The following is a 10,707-nucleotide window of genomic DNA, read 5'->3' as shown; positions in this document are numbered from 1 at the left end:
GTTACAAGCGTTAAACGGCGTGGCAGAGCAGGTATAATAAATAAGTCGTTCATTCGATAAATTTTAGCCACGTAAGGCACATTGTAATAGTAAGAAACAAGCTTGAAGAAGGTGCACACGACCTGGAGTTCGGCAAGCTCTTATGCGACACTGACAGCGAAGAAGCCAATGACAGCTACATGGCAACCCTTAATCCCAAGCCTTATCGAAAAGCCGAAAAATTCCCGTGATTTCTTCAAAACTGCCGTATATTACAACTGCGGCCTCCGAAGGGGTAACTTCTCTCCTACACCAACTTCAATATAGTACATCTACGTTAGTCTTGTTTAGACATGCAAGCTCAATAAAGAAAACTGTATTTTTTCCAGTTGGTACAACAGTTTATCAAGACACGATTTCCCCATGCACAGGGAAACTACAGCCGATGAGGTTTTCACTCATAAGGCACAGTTCTGTTCAAATAGTTGCACGACGTTTGCCGAAGATGCTTTGCCAGTACAGCAGGGCCGTCACGAATGTGCAGGTATTGCTGGCCTTCGTTGAACATAGGCCAATCCGTGCCGTTGATATCCCGTGGAACGCTGAAAGGTTGAGGAAGGCACGTTAGGCGTATGAACGAGTCTCAACAGTGGTGGGTAATGTAACCCGCGGGTGCGTCTTCCGCTGGAAACCCGTGGCGCTAAAATTGCGAACCACCCACGTGGCGGCCAGTTAGTCTCCAAATTTGTATTTACGAAATCCAGAGAACTTCAGGTAATTGTCTACGGATGCGTAACAATCTTGCGCCGCTTCTTCTCATTGTGATTTTTTTATAGCCTGAATTCGTTATGAGCAGTGAAACACGTATTATTTTATCGGTCTAGAGTGTACCTTTGTTCCTTTGTGTCCGTGACGTACATTTGGCGCTATTATAACGAATAACTGCTCTGATTCCCCTAGCAGAAAATATATGTGAAGATGCAAGGCATTGTGCACGGCTGGCCTGTTCTCGCAATTTGTTATTCATCTTTTCAAAGTTGTTTTCGGTTTTTTGTTTGTTTCAGTCTTTCGTCTGAGGAGACAGTGTGAAAAAAGCATATTTTTGGTTTTGTTACTCATTTTTGTAAGGTGTTTATATTTGCTATTTTTGTATTTTGGGGTTTTTAGAAATTGTGGGCTACCAACTTTCTGAATTAACGCCATTATAACGACTAATCGTGTTACTTCTGCCAGTTGTGCACTTTAGCGCAAACTAGGGGTTGCACTGCTGGCCCGGTTTTGATATTTTTTTCATGTTTACAATGTTCCTTTCCGGCCTGTTTTTATTTTAGGCTTAGTTGTTTTGCGAGGTGTATGAGAAACATATTCTTAATTTTGTAAGTTCATTCGCGTAATTATTTTATTTTTTGATATTTTGGGTTTAGTTTCCTTCGATCAATTACCTCCATTTGCGCTAATATAACAAATAAATTTGTTAGTTCCGCCAATAGTGTATTTTTTTGTGGGATTGCAGGGCGCTACACGGTCCCCACTGCGGGAGTAGTCGACAAATAATGCTACGCATTAAATGCGTAAATATGTAGGTCGCTATTTTCTTGACGTCTACGCACTAGCAGGTAGTTTTATCCAACCCCCACTACACCCCTTCGTGAAGCCGCATCAATGGTTCGACAAGCGTAAATATGCCCTCTTCTCGCCCCACCCTCCACCTACCAAATGCATGGGGAGCTCTCACGTCCAACTTGCCCCTTACCACACTACCCTATCCACCCTCCAGTACGGCACATTCACTGGAAGGGCCATCCAGCAGATCTGCCGTGCCACCTCAACTCCCCTATCATATTCTGGGAGGACTGGCTGAATGCAAATTGCCGGCGCAATGATAGCGATGGTCAGTTTGAGAGCTTCGTCCGGCGGCCGTCTCCTATTAAGAGGCCGGGGTGCGAGGGCCAGGACTAGGGCTGTTGCGGATTTGTAATTTCCCGCCAATATGGTGATGAGGATAGAGGCGCCGAGAACGAAGTGGCACATTTGCACGCCTGGGATACTGTGACAGACACGCGATGGGTGCTGAACGTTGCGCTTGTATCACCGTGCACGCCTGAGCATCGCGCTGGACCAGCGCCAAGAAACCCTGAAGAACGGCTTTCCCTTTTCGTATCAAGGGCTGTTTATATGATGAGAGAGAGAGAGAAAACATCTTTATTTGTCCTGCAAACGCGACGCGGCCTCACGTCGTGTCAGCCGGCCAATCGGCTTCCGTCACCTACTCATGCCTACCCCCGGGTGGGGGTGACACTTTCGGGCGTTGAAGCTCGAGGGCGTCCGACACTTGCTGGACGGCCATGTGTTGTATGACGTAGTCTTTGCACGCCGCCGCACTGACAAGGTACGGCTGGAACGTCTCTGCTGCACTGGCCTCGCTCGGGTGTCTTCTGCAGTCCCACAGGATGTGGGCCGCCGTGGCCCTGTCCTTCTTGCACATCACACACACATCACTGGGGTACACCTCCGGGCATATGTGTTTAGCTATTACTGGAGTCATCAGCGCACGTGTTTGCAGCTGCCTAAACACACTGCTTCGCGTCGCGTCAGCTTAGGGTGGGGTGGGGGTAGCGTCCGGCGCTTAGTCCGGTACCACTCCAGGGTGTCCTTGTAGGTGGTGAGTGGCACCACCTCGTCGTCTTCCTCCGCCGCAAGTTGGGGGCTCGGGCTCGCGCCGCGGCTGGTGAACGCGCGTGCCGCCCGGTCCGCCTCCTCGTTGCGGTTCTCGCCCGTGCTCAACGGGCCGGCGTGCGCCGGGAACCACTTATGACGTTTTCCGTATCTCTTTCTCCTAGGTTGCACTTAACACCTCAGCTATAGCCCTCTCGGGTTACAACCACAAGGCAGCACTCCCTCCCTTCACTTTTCTATTAACGGCGCAGCAGAGACCTAGTTTAGCTTTCACCCGTCGCGGTGGCTGAGTGGCGAAGGAGTTGTGCTGCTGAGCACGAGGTCGCGGGTTCGATTCCCGGCCGCGGCGGCCGCTTTTCTGGTGGAGGCGAAGAGCAAAAACGCCCGTGTGTACGAGATTTCGGCACACGTTAATGATCCCCAGGTGGTCAAAATTAATCCGGAGCCCTCCACTTAAACCCTTCAATCAATTTAATTTAGCTTTCAACACAAAGCGGAAAACCGCAGCCGTTCATCTCCTTAATTCTGGAAGCCTCTGAATTGCAGCGGTCGCCAGATATTGCGAGGACAATGCCGTCTATTGTTCGTGTACGATACCTAGTTTTGCCATACATCATTTATATTACGGTGATTGTGCTTCATTTTGAGGAGAGTTTTTTATTTTTTTTATTCTTGCAAATGAAGTCACTGCTGACAGCCGCGCCACCATAGCTCTGTGACGGCTGGGTGTGAGGTAGGACTATATAGAAGGGCCGGTAGTGTTTGCAAAGTGATAATTACTCCGCATTTAGAGCACCATCTGAAGACGGCAGAGAGACGGTAATTTGCTATTGAGTGGAGCCGTTCTGTGGTTTGTTTCACGAGGACTTAAATAGGGGGTTTGCTCTCACCCTGTGCGGCTGAACGTTGAGATGACGTTTACCAAGTTCTCCGTTGCCCTCACGTCGGCCTCGGACAGGTTGACGTTCAAGCTCAGCGCCGACCCAAGCGTGAAGAAGATATCGTCCGCGTGCGTAGGCCGAATCCACTCTGGCCACCCGACGAAAGAAGGTTTATGCGAGAATTCGAATAGGTACACTGACATGTTCTGGCCAGTGGACAACCCCTCGGACAAATCGCAGGGTGGGACACAGAAACAGGAGGTCACCGACGATGTCGGAAGCTAAGTGTGCCACCTCTCTCCCGCTATCGGCGATCATGTGGTCAAAGTAGTGTTCGAAGATTTGCTTCGGGTCGGCACTCGTCATTGTAGTCAAAATAAACCTTGTAAAAAGTTCCGCATGGCGCCTTGTGAAATGACCTATGTCACTCAGGATTCCGATATCGGTAATGAAGTAAGGAGTAAACAAGTCGCCCTCCGCTTCGCATATGCTCACTAGCACTTCATGAGCATTTCGTTTTACTCGCGCAAGCAGAGCTCGCGGTTTCTCGGGCAGAAACTCATCCCCGCTGAGAGGGAAAAATCCGTCCAGGCCCTTTAAGTGGAAGCTCTCCGTCGCCGTCAGAATGTCCCTGAAGTCCTTGGAGCGCAGGCAGGCCACGACAACTTTTATGCCAAGTTTTCCCGAACTGAACTGGCCTTTGCTGCAGTTGAGGTAGGTCACGATAGCGTTCGCCTTCCGTGCGGCCTGCGTTTTGTTCATGATGACGTGGGGGATAAAGGGGCTTCCGCTCTGCATGAAGGCACGGCGAAAAAGACCTCCACTTTTGGGCGATATGAGATGGAGGCCAACGGAGATGGATCCTGCACTCTGGCCCATGATGGTTACCTTGTCCGCATCACCACCGAAAGCGCGGGCGTTGTCCCTGACCCAGTGCAGAGCCAGCAGTTGGTCGTACAGGCCCATGTTTCCTGGTGCGTCTTCCACGCCCATGTACAGGAATCCCAGAGCCCCCAGTCGGTAGGCAACAACCACTACAATCAGACCACCCCTTGCCGCCAGCTCTGGGGGATCGAGGATCTTCATAGAAATTCCTCCGTTGGCGAAGCCGCCTCCGTGGATGTACACGAGGATGGGCATGAGCTCTGAGTCGTTGCGAGTTGGTACGAACACGTTAAGAAAGAGGCAGTCTTCTGACATCGGATCGGCCTCCGTATTTTGAAATAAGCGTTTACACGGGCAGGACTCTGAGGACATAGGGGCGGCAACGCGGTCGTGTTTAGGACTCCTTCCCAAGGTTTTTTGGGTACAGGCTTCTTGAAACGAAGATCGCCGATCGGTGGCTCGGCGAAGGGAATTCCCAAAAAGGCGTTCACGGAACCTGTTGTCGTGGTACGAAAGGTGCCTCTTATGGCTCCGCTTGTTGTGGTAACGACTTGCCCGGAGGATTCGACCGTGCTGAGAGACAGACAACCGGAAGCAGTGATCACCGCAAAGAGGATCCACATTTTCGAATGTCTGTAAAAAGATGCATGGGCGAACTAATCAGCAGCCATAATTTTACAACGGTCATTAAGGTACCAAGAAGCATTGACACTTTTTTACTGGTCCCTGAAAAATTGGGTGAAAGTTCTTGCTTCATATCAGTAAACAAGCTGCCCTAATGCTGCCGATAGGACCCAATAAACTTTGTTAATCTACTGTAACAAGCTACGGTTAGATAAAGCGAACACTGAGGCACATCGGTTTATGTAAAAAAAAAAAAATCACGAGCCATTTCAATCTGTGAAAAGGGATGACCAGTGAAGCTTTTGAGGACACGACATAGAAGTGGGGCCGAATTGAGTTGAAACGTGAGAGCAAATTTTATTCCTTGAGCGAATTGGCGGTCTTCGCAGACCCTTACGGTTGCACATGCAATAAGGCGTTTTTGCATATGCATTAAAAAAAATAACGTTACCCTAGCCTGCCGATTCCGCGCTCGGACCAGTTGGGCAGCAAATTCCTTAGGCACTAATCTTTGACCTGCTGTTTCCCGACGGGCCGAGTATTGAGCGGTTTTCAATTCGTGATGGCTGCAGGACTCGCAAAATTTATTTCTTTTGTGAGGTTTTCCGCAATGGACTCCTAGGTGTACTCCTTAAAGCCAGCACCATGGAGGAGTTTGTTTATTGATTGTAGGATTTAAAGGGCCGACGCAACGCAGGCGACGAGGCGCGACGTAATGGAGGGCTCCGGATGAATTTTGACCACCTGGGAACCTTTAACGTGCGCGAAATCTCGAATACACGGGCGTTTGCGCTTTTCTCCTCCATCAGAAAAGGGGCCGCCGCGGCCGGGAATCGAACCCGCGTACTCGTGCTCAGCACGCACAACGCCTTAGCCACTGAGCCACCGCGGCGGGTACCAGGACAGAGTAAATGAGTACATAGTGTCTTCAGTGGTAGACTACTAAAAATCTCGCGGTCGCCCTTCGGAATCAATTTCCTCCGGTCCTTTTTTTAATATTTTAAATTTAAATTTGTCGTAGCTAAGTACTAATATCATTTTCTAGATCCGGGCTCGCACACCCAGCCGTCTCGCTCTTGTAAAACGGCATGTTTCGTCAAATTGTTCGCACCCGCCCTCAAGTAACTCAAAAGTAAATTTAGGACTTATGTAGCAGGAGTTGTAGGTGCGTAATATATTCTCTCCAACGTGGCTAATACCAAATGGTCACACACTCCTAAAACCAGAAAAGTTAACCACGTCCAGAAAAATTCATTTCGTGTACGTGTGTCTGCTTAAAAATTAGCAGTGGCTTAGCTCGGCTATGCCAGAATATGCGAAGCGTGAGCTAAGGTTCACCTGGTTATTCTTAGGTTTCCTGGTTGTCTAGAATTAGCTGACTATCATGCTTACTGATGCTGAAATGGTTTCCAATCCAATCCAATCCAATCCAATCCAATCCAATCCAATCCAATCCAATCCAATCCAATCCAATTCAATTCAATCCAATCCAATCCAATCCAATTCTATCGCGGACAGCTGTGCGCCGTGAGACGTCACTGCTTCTCGCGCATGCGCAGCACGGCTCTCCAGGAGCCACACGAAACTGCTCAACCCCGGCCAGTGTAGCTCACGCTACAAAAATCTTTGAAATACAATAGACGCATCAAAACGCGCACCAAGCGCAGCAAAATACAGCGATGCACCAAAATGCGCACCAATGCGTTTGTCATTGGAATGTAAAAACAAGTCACTTGAAGCTGGTGCTATACACGAACCGATGCGTGCGCCTCTCTCTCGGATGCCTAATTAAAGCAACAGCAGTAGAGGTGAGCTAAAGCTTTATTGTCGACATAGAATTCTTTATGTTCAAGCAGGAATAATTTTTGAAAGCCAGAAGGCTGAAGTCATTCATGCTATTCCTTACCGAGGAGACAAGATCCAGTCGTCAGATGGAAATCTAACGTCATCTACATCAATTGAAAACGAATAGAGCGTATCCAGAGCATGTTCCTTCTTCCATGAGTGAAACTTAAGCGCAAAAGTTTTTCACAGCGACGAGAAAGGGAACGACACAGGCGCTTACTATCAACTGAAAGTTTTAATGAAAACGAATACACATTTATACCACCCCCAGACCGAACAACCGAGCACGTGTGCCCTTCGCACATGCGCACGGCCGTACAAGAGAACCGCCCCATTCCCTTCTCGTTTCTCTTCTCCTTTCCCTCGTCCTCTACCCCCTCTCCTTGAGAAGTTGCACTTCTTTATCTAAAATACTCAGCGACGGGTGACTTATACAATCGGGACCCTTTATCCGGATATGGAAGATTGATTGATTGATTGATTGATTCAATTGAAGATTGATTGATTGATTGATTGTAGGGTTTCACGCACCGACGTAACGCAGGTGATGAGGCGCGCCGTAATGGAGGTTAATTGTGACCACCTGGGGATCTTTAACCTGCGCCGAAATCTCGCACACACGGGCGTTTTTGCTTCTCGCCTCCACCAGAAAAGCGGCCGCCGCGGCCGGTAATCGAACCCGCAACCTCGTGCTTAGCAGCGCAACGCCTTAGCCACTGAGCCACCGCTACGGGTAGATGTATCACACGGCGCACAAATGAGACGTCTTTTCCCTGCTCCTGGTATGGCGACTGGAAGTCGCCAGTGTCCGTCTCCGAGCCTCTCTCGTCCATCGGAGACTCGGCGTTAAAGCAGAGGGAAAAGCTGCCATGGATGGTGTAACGGTCGCCGCGCGTCCGCCGCTCCAAGTAGAAGCTGTACCGTGGCCATCAGGTCGGAAATACGCTCTTGGAGCATGAAGTTTTCAACCCTTACTTTGACGCTTTTTCGGTGACAACACGTTTCAGACGGTGTAACCTTTTACAACCAAAAGGCGCAAAATGTCCCAGAGCTGCACGATGACTCGCGCGCTGCGGGAATATTCAGGAATTCAGTGCATAGGGCTGTCGGCCGGCGGCCAAGCAGGCTGGTTTTCTTCGCTCGTGGAATCGCTCGTCATTCAGCGTTTCTGTTTCATGAATGGGAAGAAATATCTAGTCTTCCTCCAATAAGGCGCGTTGTTTAATCGTGTTGTTATTTTCATAGAGACAAGTTCAATGACGTGTTTTTTTAAGGTAGGGTTTCATTTATCTATTTATTAAGCTTATTGTGCTGATTTTTCTCGACAATGACATTTAACAATAATGAGCAATTTTCTTTCGTTCATTCCTGCGCGTTAGGACGAGATTTAACTACATGCAGCTTTCTGTTGCCGGTATAATGGCTCTCTGCATTAACACGAGCTACCGACGTTCTAGCGAAAAACGCACCACAAAGATCCTGCAATATAGAAATAAATGCCACCGTTGTAACCTGGCCGCATTCAGCGCAAGCGGCAAGTGTGGCTATACCAACTCACCTACGTGTTTGTGCACAGTCGTGGTGGTGCGCCGATCGAGCGCTGAGAAATCGTTGGGGCGCGTCGCCGGCACGAGCTGCCGACACGAGCAAGACGGAGGTAAACTTGCACGCACCGAAGATGTTGCGCAGAATGCCGCCCTTTGCGGTATGACGTCACCCACACCCGGTGTTCTTAGTTGACTACAGTGCATAAATCGCGTTAGAAACGTCAAAGGTATAAGTGCAGACGATAAAATGGATAGAGGAAAGATAGAATAGGGGGGTAGAGCGGACAAGCGGCCATTGCGCAGAGGGGTAGCCTGGCAGAAATATTGCTGAGGATGAGGTGAGGTCCGTGTTTTTGCTTCACCAGGAAGCACTTGTTGCTGTGGCTACTCATAGGCACACCCAGGTAAGGTGCGTCAGTGGGGTGGCGTCAAAGCCGGGAACGACGAACGAACACGTATCGAAAGGGCGATATAACGGCGCAGACAAAAGAGCTCAGCGACAAACCAGCACGGTTATGAGGGATTCCTAAGAAGGCAGTTATCTATCAACTCTTTTAACTAGTGTAGCATATGTTTGAGCGTGCACAAAGCTTTCAGCGAGTTTCTGTTTACGTTTCGCATATCTTTGCAAAAAGCTTCTCCAGTTTCGTCGCCTTATGACTATGTCATAAGGCGGCGCGTATGGCTGTGTCCACTGTACACTCGACTGTGCTGATGACTGTGTCCACTGGAACACATACGTGGCGACCAATGAAGCAAAGGGAATTAAGGAATACATAAGCATTTTTTAAGGGCTCGGCTGTCGGTGTCGCCGTGTAATGTAGTAACGGTACTAAAGCACCGGGGCACTCGTTTTCCTACGCCTCGCACTAGAACGCAACGCGTACTAAAATAACACACTGGGACGCTCGCTTTCCAACGCCTCGCACTACAACGTTTCATCTCCGTGGGCAAAAACGCGTGCCAAAAGAACACACCGGGGCACTTGTTTTCCAACTCATCGCACTAAAACGATTCGTGCATCAGACACGAGACTTGTACACCAAAGCTGTATACCTCTACCCCCAAACAGCTTTATCTACGAGGGAAAAAACATCAAGGCGCCAAAAATACATTTATACACTGCATGCTTAACCCCTCCCCAGGTCTCACGTTAGTGGAGATGACCTTTTTTTATACTTTTCCTCAGCACACTTTTGCGTCCAGGGCGACGTGTCGTTAGTGGGCACTTGTTGCTTTATTTTCGTAATTCAGCTTTAATATAGTCCTTAAATTTCTTTTACTAATTTATCTGTCTTCCTTTGACTAAATTTCACAAATGCTGCATGGGGAGTTGGGAGAGGGTAGAAGTTTGTGATGCAACATGCACAGTTTGTTGGATATTTTGAAAAACGACACAGATACATAGTCCCGTGCTCTCGGTTTTTCGTCACGCAATACTTCATTGCCTACTCAGATAGTGCCCCGGTTTGCTTGTTGGATAGATCTTGGCGCAACTGAGTCAAGGAAGCGCTTCCAGTTTGCCGCTGTGACGTACTCAACGTGGTGGTTTCGATTTTTTTTTAGGGCCTGTAACCACCCTGGACTGCAGCCAAGGAGAGTACCGGTCTGCTGGATCAACACACAATGGTAAGCAGTCCCTGCCATATGTAGAAGGACGACAACGAACTGTTAACTTCTGTTGAGTTACTTCCTATTGCCTCCTTGATAATAAAGAACTTTCAATCATTCCTCGACGAACATGCGCAGGGAGGCTTCAGCTCCACAAAACTGACAGAAATGTTTTGCTCCGTTTTATTGTATGGGAATCTTCGCAATAAAACAACAGTTGAACAAACGCACGAAGCATTGGAGAGAGAGAGAGAGAGAGAGAGAGAGAGAGAGAGAGAGAGAGAGAGAGAGAGAGAGAGAGAGAGAGAGAGAGAGAGAGAGAGAGAGAGAGAGAGAGAGAGAGATAACTTTATTAGTCACCCGTTGGGTCAGGGGTCGGGGCGGCCGCGTGCTCCAGCCTGGTCCAGTGCAGCGCGTGCCACACGCAGGACAATTGGGAGAGGGTTAGGGGAGAAGTGGATGAGGTGGAGTACCGCTGGGCAAGGGCAAGTGTGAGTCTGGAGGAGTCTCCATGTGGTTTCCTGCGCGTGGGCGACTTGAGAATGGGTAGGGGGATACTTGCGGCGGGCGAGGCGTAATGATGGACAATATAGCGGTAAGTTATACGTCACGGGCTGCCTCATCTCCGCCGAAGTTGGCATGAGCCGGGGTCAGCATTA

General features: G+C 49.1%; 1 pseudogene across 1 annotated transcript; it reads right to left on the bottom strand.

Annotated features, from left to right (window-relative positions):
- Positions 1-221: 221 nt before the first annotated feature.
- LOC144180438 (acetylcholinesterase-like) lies at positions 222-8,625 on the bottom strand (annotated as a pseudogene). Its single transcript, XR_013324413.1, has 3 exons — positions 8,449-8,625; positions 3,546-5,054; positions 222-581 (listed from the first exon to the last, which is right to left on the bottom strand). The product of XR_013324413.1 is annotated as an acetylcholinesterase-like (transcript).
- Positions 8,626-10,707: the final 2,082 nt, after the last annotated feature.

Source organism: Haemaphysalis longicornis, unplaced genomic scaffold (assembly GCF_048455015.1).
Source record: "Haemaphysalis longicornis isolate Haplotype H1 unplaced genomic scaffold, Haemaphysalis longicornis Haplotype H1 scaffold_4, whole genome shotgun sequence".
Taxonomy (NCBI): Eukaryota; Metazoa; Arthropoda; class Arachnida; order Ixodida; family Ixodidae; genus Haemaphysalis; species Haemaphysalis longicornis.
This window is presented reverse-complemented; position numbering and strand designations above follow the sequence as displayed.